General features: G+C 38.9%; 1 protein-coding gene across 11 annotated transcripts in view; it reads right to left on the reverse strand.

The window, feature by feature from the left end:
- The window catches only part of Bclaf1 (BCL2 associated transcription factor 1), a 29,311-nt gene extending 26,560 nt beyond the window's left edge, over positions 1–2,751 (reverse strand). For all 11 annotated transcript variants that reach the window (XR_009227376.1, XM_058581435.1, XM_046450057.2 and 8 more), the window contains exon 1: positions 2,597–2,751. The gene's annotated coding sequence lies outside the window, so the exon portion shown is untranslated. The remainder of the gene's footprint in view (positions 1–2,596) is intronic.
- Positions 2,752–10,269: the final 7,518 nt, after the last annotated feature.

The raw sequence follows: 10,269 nt of genomic DNA on the forward strand, positions 1-10,269 counted from the left end.
TGGTCTTAAACTTGTGATCCTCCTGCCTCAGCCTCCTGAGTCACTGGGGATTACAGGCACCATGTTGTCTAACTTCATCTTATTTTTTTCTCTTCAAGGATGGCCTCAGAACTAAGTGTGGTTCTAGCAACTTAACAAGACTGTCTCAAAAATAAAAACTAAAAGTGCTGGTGATGTAGCTCAGTGGTAAAGAAACCAAGATCAATCCCCAGTACCAACACATGTATGTATGTATGTATGTATGTATATATAAAAAATATAAGTTCTTAGTCCAACTTGTTGCACCCTGCTAAAAGAAAGAGCATGGGAACCATGGATCAGAATACCTGCACTGTAAACCAGGTTATGCCACTTCCTAGCCTATGTTGCTGTTAGTTTTCTAACTTTCTGGCTTCAATCTAGAAAATGGAGAAATACTGGGAAGAAAAACTGAAGTGTTTGAAAATTTCAAAACATTACATAAATTCAAGCTAGTTTTGCTATTACCTTCATGTCAGTGGGCTGTTTGTTTTTTGGAGACAGTCAAATTATTAAATGCTTAGGACTATGAAATAATACTGATCACTACTTAAGAAGCTGGATGTGACTAATGAAGAAACTCACTACAATTACAACATCAATACTGACACTACCCGGTATCTACTTATTTGCTAAATATCACTGAAAATCAGCACAGCAGAATTCAGCTAATGTTCAACTAATAATTTCAAAGTATTTTCCGGGAACTCCCAATCCAAAGATCCATGCAGAACTGGGAAGAAAAAAAAAAAACCTTTCTCCATTTCTACAAGTATTCACATTACAGTTAATCTAGAGCAACCTGTACATAAGTTGTTCAATACATTCAAGTAGCCAGGCATGGCACTTGCCTGTAATCCCAACAATCTGGATGGCTAAGGCAGGAGGATAACAAGTTTGAGGCCAGTCTGGGCAACTTAGCAAGACCTAGTCTCAAAAAAAACAGATAGGACTGAGGATGCAGCTCAGTCGTAAAGCATCCCTGGGTTCAATCCCCATAATGCAAGCTAATTAATTCAATACATCTGAGCTTACCAGTGACAAGTATTTCTTACAAGTCTGTCATCAAGTCCTAAAATACTACTGTTCTTGGAAGTCAAGAATCAGCTCGAACTAGTCTCTTCAGACACCATTTATTATCTGATTTCAGAGGGACTCCAGTGTTCACAATATAATGGTGAAAGGGTAAAATCCTTAAAAGATGCTACAAATTAGCATTAGTTAGGCTTTAGATTGTTTATTATGAGCTACTTCAAACACATAAGAATTCCCATCAAATTAACCAGTATTTGATAGGGTCAGACAAAAATGTAAATAAACTTTCATTAGTTTCTCCTACATAAGTATTGTTTATTGCCTAAACACTAACCTGTCCGTACCTTTTAGACTGGAATAAAATATTTTTAAACTGGAATAAAATATTTTGTTTTGCTTTTGTTTTTAATTTTAAAAAATTTTAAAGACTCCGTGGCAATAGGATACAAGTCTGACGTGGCCAACCATTTTTCCCGTTTTAGCCACATAACACTTTCAATCTTCGTATTAATTTCTTCAATTCTACACACACACACACACACCACAAAAGGACAGAAAAGTTGTTGCCGGTACTGCTGCTTGACCGTGACCAGATATATCTTAAAAGTAAATCGAGTCAACTTATGGGTTCAAAATTAGGGCTAAATCCACAAACTGAACTCATCACTCTCACCCTTTTATATCACCAGCTCGGTTTCGCTTGCACTTCTGCAGAAATGACCCTTCGGCTAAGGTAAGTCGCCCAGCCCCATCGGCTAAGACTCGATCCCCATGCTAGGAAAGAGTTACGGAGTCAAGCCTGCGCGTTCGTTTCAAAACAAGCATGAGTTGCCAGAGGGACCCAGAAGATTAACACAGAATAAATTTCCCAGCAACACCCAGGACCAGAGGCAGAGGCCGAAGTCGGTTAGAAAAGGCAGAACAGACGCCTAAATCCAAGTAAAATAACAAAAAGGAGGCCTAAATCGACGGATATCCTAGAGCGAGGAAAAGAGTTTAAAGACGACGCCGAAAAGGGTCGACTTACCCAGGGCACTTTGCTGCAGGTCACGTTTATTTTGTAAAAGCCGAAAAGGCCGGAAAGAAAGGTAGCGCTCCCAGCCAATGAGGCGAACACCAGCAGCACCTCACGCGGCAGCACGCGCCGTAGGCGGGGAAGCAAGAAAGGAAGCGCGCGTGCGCAGAGTATCTGGTCGGGCGCGCGCTGGGGTCCGACCAGAAGAAGTGGGGGAAGGGTTGAAAGAGGTGTGCGCACGCGCACGAAAGGCCGCGCGGTCTCTGGATCTCGATCCAGGTTCGCAGCCGCGCGCTCTCGCGCGCCCCGTTCACTCAGCCTACCCCACCCCCACACCTTTTCGAAAGCTCGTGGTCCCCCGAAAACCTGAGAAAAAAGCTCGGAGGGAAACGCACAAATAACGGCGCAACGGCTCTGGTGTTCTTTCGCCGTCGCCGACCCGTCACCACCCACAAAAGAGTCAACAGTATTAACGGGTCTTCGGTACTCACGGGCCTTTGAGTAATCTGGATGCATCTCAAGGCTTACCTAATACGCTGAAGCACGGTTCCCGGGATTTATCTCCGTTGTAACTAAACAGCGGCCATTTCCCGACTCGAGAACGAGAGGAAAACCATAGAGGTAGCTTCGACGCGCTAGCTCGTCTCCGTCACTTCCGATTTGGGGCGTGGCCTCGAGTGCCGCTAAATATCTAGGCAGACCCCGCCCACCCTTCCGCCCTAGACCGACTCTCTGGCCGCTATTAAGATGTTGCCTGAGGCTTTCTGGGAAGTCGCGTGTATGGTCTCGCGCGAAGATGTGGTGACTCCGCCCTCTGGCCCGCGGGGGCCTCCTCCGCCTGGGTGGCGGTAGACTAAAGGGAGGGCTTGAGTGGGGAGCGGATTTTTTCGTAGGCCTAAAAGTCGGCGGACTCCACGAAGGGACTGGTGGTCGACTGGCCTTGTCTCTAGGGGACCAGCTAGACTTCACTATTACCCCCTGCTCATTGCGACAGTTAGTTCTTCTGGTCCGTGCTCTCTGTGGTGCCGGCCTAGACCAGCCCCAAAACGAAAAGTCTGTCTGAAGACCAGAAGGCAAGAGGCAGCTTGTGGTCCCAGACCTGCGCCTCCCTCTGCCAGGAAACGTGGCGTATTTTCATGGACGCCTAACTTGAGCGTCTCTTGCTTTGCTGTTAAATGTGCCAGAAGCACTTTGTCAAAGTTGAAAATAACCACGGTCTAAATCCCATTTTGAGTGGCATCTGATAAACTCGCCATTGGCTCCGCCGTAGTGGCAGGCTGGTTAGGCTGTCTGGGACAGTTTGCGTCGTAGCTCTCTGCTTTTCCTTGTGACGTTGTTAGGGCATTACCACCTAAGCTTTCAGAGATTGGCACAGACGTTAAAAAAAAAAAAAACACGAAGCAGGTAAGCTTTCAGTCTGTAACAACCATTTGTGCTGGCCTAGAAACAGCCCAACGTCACTTGATCTGCCAGAATTACGAATCAGATTATAAATAGGCAAGCCACGTTAGATTTGAATCATTTCTATTAATACTAATCTTAGTTGCAATTTCTTGCGTAGAGGCTTAAGCCTTATGTTTTAAGAGGTTAACTACCTTGAAGGATTCAAGGTTCTAATTTAACAGTCTTCCTTCAGTTAAATACAGTATTGGGCCTGGTTGTGAATTTAATACTAGTATAGAGAACATTCCTTACAATCCAGTTTACCAACCCTAGAAATACTTTTTGTTTTTTTTTTAATACTAGGAATCGAACCTAGAATGGCTTAACTACTGAATCATATCCCCAGCCTTTTTTATTTTTTATTTTGAGATGGGGGTCTTGCCATGTTGCTGAGGGACCTCCCTAAGTTGCTGTGACTGGCTTTGAACTTGCAATCCCCCTGCCTCAGCCTCCCAAAAGTACCTTATATTTATGGAATGAATTCTAGGGTTTGGTTTTTTGTTTTTGTTTTTTGTTTGTTTGGTTTTTTTTTTGTTTTTTTTTTTTTTTATTGTACAAACAGCCCTCATGTTGCTACCACCTTCAGGAAGTGAAAGCTAGAATTTTGGGTATATTGTACACTGGTAGGACCAAAGCATTTAGCTAAGGAGTTGTTCAGTAAATATTTTTTAAGTCGGTGAACTAAATTAAAAATAATAGTTGATGACTAAGTATGATTCTGCTATTCTGCATATGTGGAGCAGCAGGACCCTCTGGCCTGTTATTTATCCATTTATTCAAATCACACCAAAGTTTAACTAGAATGCTAGGATATTAAGCCCTCCTTTACAATTCTATTGTAAATTTGTTAAAAATGATGTCATCTATCTGAGACAATGGAACTGATTTTGATTGTGTATGTGTGTTGTTTGGGATCAAACCCAGGTACTGGCACATACTGGTAATAGAAAAGCATTTACCACAGGGCTACACCCCATCCCTAATTTCAGTTTTAAATAAATGTTAAGTACTAAGAAAGGAGAAGCCACAATGGAACAAATCCTTTAATAAATAGGAGAGATTTCCAACTTTTCTTGAACTAGGTCCTCTTGATATGTGGTACTTATTTTACCAAGCTCCAAATTTGAAAATTCTTGAATTCAAATGATGTTTTATGTACATTCACTCCATTGTCTGATTTTATTTTCAACACCCAAAATTCCACCAGTACAGCTCTATTGTCTGTAATGAAACTTTTGCTTCCTGTTAATATACAAACAAAAGAACAGGGGAAAAAATAATTAAGAGCCTATTTTAGAAAATGGGAATTTGGGCATTGCATAAAAATAGAAAATTATCCCAAAAAGAAACATGAATTGCAAAATTACCAACCTTACTAATAAGATAAATACAAAAAGAATGCGTTGAGAAAATATTTTATGTGGTCACAGACAATTATGTTGATGTTTGTAACTTTCCTAACATGGTATTTTTTTTATTAGGGTTTGGTTTGGGTTTAAGATAATTCAAAGAGAAGAAGAGAATATTGGGCATCTGAAAAACACAAGGACAAGAAGGTAGGAATGAGAATGGAACTGGAAGTCCAGAGGCTAACTCCTCCCTCACTCTACTTCATTTGGGTTTGTCTTTTAAGTCTGAATAACACTTGAACTGTTTTCCTTTTGGAAGAAGCTGAGGTGGAAGGGATGTTTGGGGTCTTAGTCTTTCCACTCCCTGAGAATAGTGGCATTGGGAATCCAATGTTTGAGAAGCAGGAAATAGAGGAAATGTGACCAACAGAGATTCTCTAACTAGTTGCTAGGAAGGGACTTTGGCTATAGCTCTTGTGGCCTGGCCTCCATCTGTTCCTACCTTCCCTAGGCTTTGCATTGATTCATTTCTGGGCTTTTGGTTTGGTTTGGTAAAGTCAGAAATCAAACTGAGGACGTTGCACATGCTAAGCACATGTTCTACCACCAAGCTACATCCCCAGCCCCCCCCCCACCCTTCTAAAATCATAATTGTGGTAAAATATGCATTGATTCTTGAGCTAACTGATACCCTTCCAGTAAATTTCTTTTCTGGGTGAGTTAGTCAGAATTGGTTTCTGTTGCTTACAAGCAGGAACCCATAAACTCCATGTCACAGTTTTCAATATTTATGAAGACAGTTTTCTAATTGATCCAGCATTTTTCCAGATCTGTGTCAATGAAATAAATGGTTTCTCTTGCCAAATATATTTCATTTATATTTCAAATATATTTCAACTGGGTGAACACAGTTGACTAGGACTCTTATCCCACTCCTTTTTAATTCCCTTTGACATGCTAAGAATATACAGGTTTGGGGTTTTTGACATTTTTTAATTCTATAGTGCTAAGCATTGAACCCAGAGCCTTGCACACACTAACCATGCAATCTTCCATTGAGCTATACCCTTTCCCCTGAATGTAGAATTTTTAATTTTTTTAATATTTAAAATTACCAAAATTATCTATTCATGAATTACAGTGTTGGTACTTAATTAATATCTCCATTCTGACAAAAATAATTAAAATATCAAAATGTTTTGGTTAAGCCTTGGAGTGTAACTCAGTGGTAGAACACATGCTTAGCATGTATGAGGCCCTGGGTTCAATCCACTGCACAAAGAAGAAACAAATGTGACTATTAGCTATGTTCCCAATTCCTACCAAGATTAATTTTCATCTTTCTCAAACAAATAATCACAACAAATAGAACATGTAATTCTTTTGAAGTTTCTAGAAGTAATTTTTGCCCAGTACGGTATAAGATCCACCTCCAGAGAATAACCTAATTGCCTATTGCTTATTTTAAAAGTGGATCACTGAGTTTCAGAACACACTGTGGTAGAGAACAGGCATTCACACTGAAGTTTAAGAATCAGTGACTTACTGAAACCTATGATATTTTAGATAATACAGGGCTATAAAACAGAACAAGACATCATTCCTGCTTGTCTGTTAGAACTCAAAATCTACCTGAAATTGGGCCTAACTTCCATGACAAAGAAAAAGAAAAACATCCACAGAAATGCAAGTGTCAACAGTGAAAGAGGGAAGAACCAACAAGATGTTAAAAAATGGTGGGATTTTACCTCTTATTCATTCAACAAATATGCATGAAGTATGTGCCATGTAAAGGTGCTGAGTCAGATGAAGCAGTGATAAAACCCAAACCTTAACACTTCTCTCAAGGAGAGAGAGAGAACATATATAAGAGACACAATACTCCAAAGTCTGATATTAATAAGAAAGTGATAGAGAATAAAAGAGGAAGACTTACTGTAGGGAGGATGCTTCTTCAGGAACAGTCCTTGTGAGGATATGAGATTTAGGGAAAGACCTAAAAAATATAGAGGAAATGGAAGAGCACTCTTGATAGAGACTGACCTGTGCAAAATCCCTGGAGCAGAAAAGACCTCATCATATTTCTGGAATGGAGAGAGTAGTGATATATTAAGGAGGAAGGTGGTTCAAGGTGAGGGTAAAGAGATAAGTAGGAGTGGATCATACAAATATTGCCAGACATGGTACTACATACCTGTAATTCCAGTGACTGGTGAGGCTGAGACGTGAGGATTGCTAGTTTGAGGACAGCCTCAGCAACTTAGTGAGACCTGAGACCCTGTCTCAATTTTTTAAAAAGACTGGGAATGTAGCTCAGTGGTAAAGCACCCCTGAGTTCAATCCCCAGTACCAAAATAAATTAGTCAATAATTAAAATATTAAATTTACTATTTATGTATTTATTAACCATTTAACATACGTAAAACTCTGATACCATTTTGGGTTTTTGAACCCCAAACCTTGTACATAGGCAAGTGTTCCCTAGCCTTTTTTTGTAACTGATGAAGATTTTTAGTATTACCCACAGTCCCTTTTTTCCCATAAGCCCTATGATTTTATTGTGTTATTTTGCATAGTGCAGTGATTTTTATGAAAAAAAAACATGTTGCATTATTGCAGATCTCACTATATAACATTCAATATCCACTCTCAGTTTTAGCAGTAAGAACAGTGAAGCATGGAAAGGTGGACTAACTTGCTAAAAGTCAAGAGAATTTTAAGAACCTAAGATTTTATGAAATGCATCTGGCTGGGGATGTAGTTCAGTGGTAGAGCACTTGCCTAGCATACATAAAGCCTGAGTTTAATCCCCAGTACTAAGGGGTGGAAATTAAGTTATACATGGTTCTAAAGACCATCTTCTTTCCACAATAGTATTTACCCACATAAATGCTTATAATAGAGGTAATATTATATCAACTTGATCTCTAGAGTTGTTTCTATTATATGCAACTTAATCATTCCCATATGTCTTATTCCCATATGTATAATATATATATGTATACATATATAATATATATATTATATTTATATATATATATTTATATATCTTTTATCTGAATGATTCTCTATTATCCATAAATAACAAATTTGGAAGTTTAATGATGTCCAAGTGCTACAGTTTGGATTTGGAATGTCCCCCAGAGGCCCATGTGTTAAGGATGTTGTCCTCAGCTTGGTACTATTGGAAGGTGGTAGGACTTTTAAGGAGGTAGGGTGTAGTGGAAGGAAGTTAGGTTATTGGGGGCATGACCTTGAAGGGAATATAGAACTCCAGCCCCATCCTATCTTTCTCTTTGCTTCTCTACTTCAATTTGTTAAGCATTCTCCTCCACTGTGCACTTCTACCATGATGTACTGTGTTACCACAGGTCCAAAGCAATATGATCAAGTGACATGGTCTGAAACCTCTGAAACCATGAGCCAAAATTATCCTCTCTTCCTTTTAAGTTGATTATCTCAGATATTTTGTCACAGCAACAGAAATCTAACATACCAACTAATGATTAAATGGTCTTACTAGATAATGATATATGATATAATTATAATTGGCATATTTTAAGTATTAATATTTTCTTCCATTTCAAACTTCCTTTTTAATTTATGCAATTAAGGCATAGAATAAATAATATTACCACTTATCCCTACACTACCATACTTTCTCAATAATAACCGTGCTAGATATTATCTAGCCATAGAGCTTACTTGAACCACTCATTGCATATGTCACAAAACTTCTCACACCAGGGAAGGCTAAGCAGTTCCAAGATCTAGGTCAAAGGTGTGCTGAACAAGAATTCACAAAAGGAGGGCTGGGATTGTGGCTCAGCGGTAGAGTGCTCACCTAATATGGGCGGGACCTGGGTTTGATTCTCAGCACCACATAAAAATAAAGGCATTGTGTTGTGTCCATCTGGACCTAAAAAATAAATATTTAAAAAACAGAAGTTTTTTTTTAAAAGAATTCACAAAAGAATATATGTGAAATGAAAATTTATAAGAAGGTTTTAGGCCAGTATATTTTATTCTCCTAACAAATTCATCATGAGTTTGCCTCAATTTATGTTTCTTTGATTTAGAATATTTCCTCATGTAAGTTAAAATATAGAAACCTCCCAATCCATTATTCTTTAGTACATATTAAAGAGGACATAGATGAAAACAGTGAGCCAAGAAACCACACATGTGAAACAAATGCACAAGTCACATAGGGTTACCAGAAAGTTGTCAACCTATTCTACACTTTGGAAATTGTTAAGAAGCAAACAACAAAAAACAAAATAGATACATATTTCCAGGCACCTTGGCAGGTGACTATAGTCCCAGCTATTTGGAAGGCTATAGGTCTCACTAAATTATGAGGCTAGCCTCAAACTTGCAATCCTCCTGCTTTAGTCTCCCAAGTAGCTGGGATTACAGCAGGCATCTCAACACCAGACCAAGAAAAGTGACCTTATTTAAATGATTTTTAAAAAGAGACTTTTTGCAAGGAAACAGGTAAGTTACTTTAAAATATTTGAAAAAAATTAAGTGACTAGGTTTCCTTCTTTAGAATTATTCTTCCAGGCACAGTGGCACACCTCTGTAAATAAGCTCAGGAGGCTGAGGTAGAAGAGGATTGCCAAATTTGAGACCAGCTTCAGCAACTTATCGAAACTCTGTCTCAAAATAAAAAGGGCAGAGGATGTATCTCAGTGATGATACAACACTGGGTTCAATTACATGATAATAAAAGTAAATAAGTAGGATTATTCTGGGCATTAAGGATTGAGAAACTGGTTGGTAGAAATGAGGTAAAATGTAAGTGATATCTATTAGATAACTATGTGCCCATAGTGTGTGAGTCATTTCACAACACATTCAATATTCACACATAATCCTCAAACAAATATAATTTTCATCTCCATTTTATTGATGATAAAACATTTTTTAATTATTAAAAAGTTATACAGCAGGGTTGGGGCTGTAGTTCAGTGGCACAGTGCTTGCCTAGCCTGTGTGAGGCACTGGGTTCAATCCTCAGCACCACATAAAAATAAACAAAGGCATTCTGTCCATTTACAACTACAAAAAAAATATTTAAAGTCATATAGCAGCTAATAAATTGTAATGTAAATCTGGGGTTTTAATTCAAAGTTAAATCTTTAACCTCAAAGTTAAATTTAACTCAAAGTTTAATTCAAAGTCTATTCTTTCTACTACTTTGTAGTTGATAAATTACAACCGTGGAGAAGGCAACTATAAAACTCTTTGTTTTAGTCAGCTCTCTCACTGTTGTGACCAAAAGACCTTATAAGAACACTTTGAGTGGAAGACAAATTTATTGGGCACTCAGGGTTTCAGAGGTCTCAGTCCAAAGATTGCCAACTCCATTGCTCTGGGCCCTAGGTGAGGCAGAACGCTATGGTG

This window comes from Marmota monax, unplaced genomic scaffold (assembly GCF_021218885.2).
Source record: "Marmota monax isolate L192 unplaced genomic scaffold, Marmota_monax_Labrador192_F-V1.1 WCK01_AAM20220418_F8-fsc00030, whole genome shotgun sequence".
In the NCBI taxonomy this organism is placed as follows: domain Eukaryota; kingdom Metazoa; phylum Chordata; class Mammalia; order Rodentia; family Sciuridae; genus Marmota; species Marmota monax.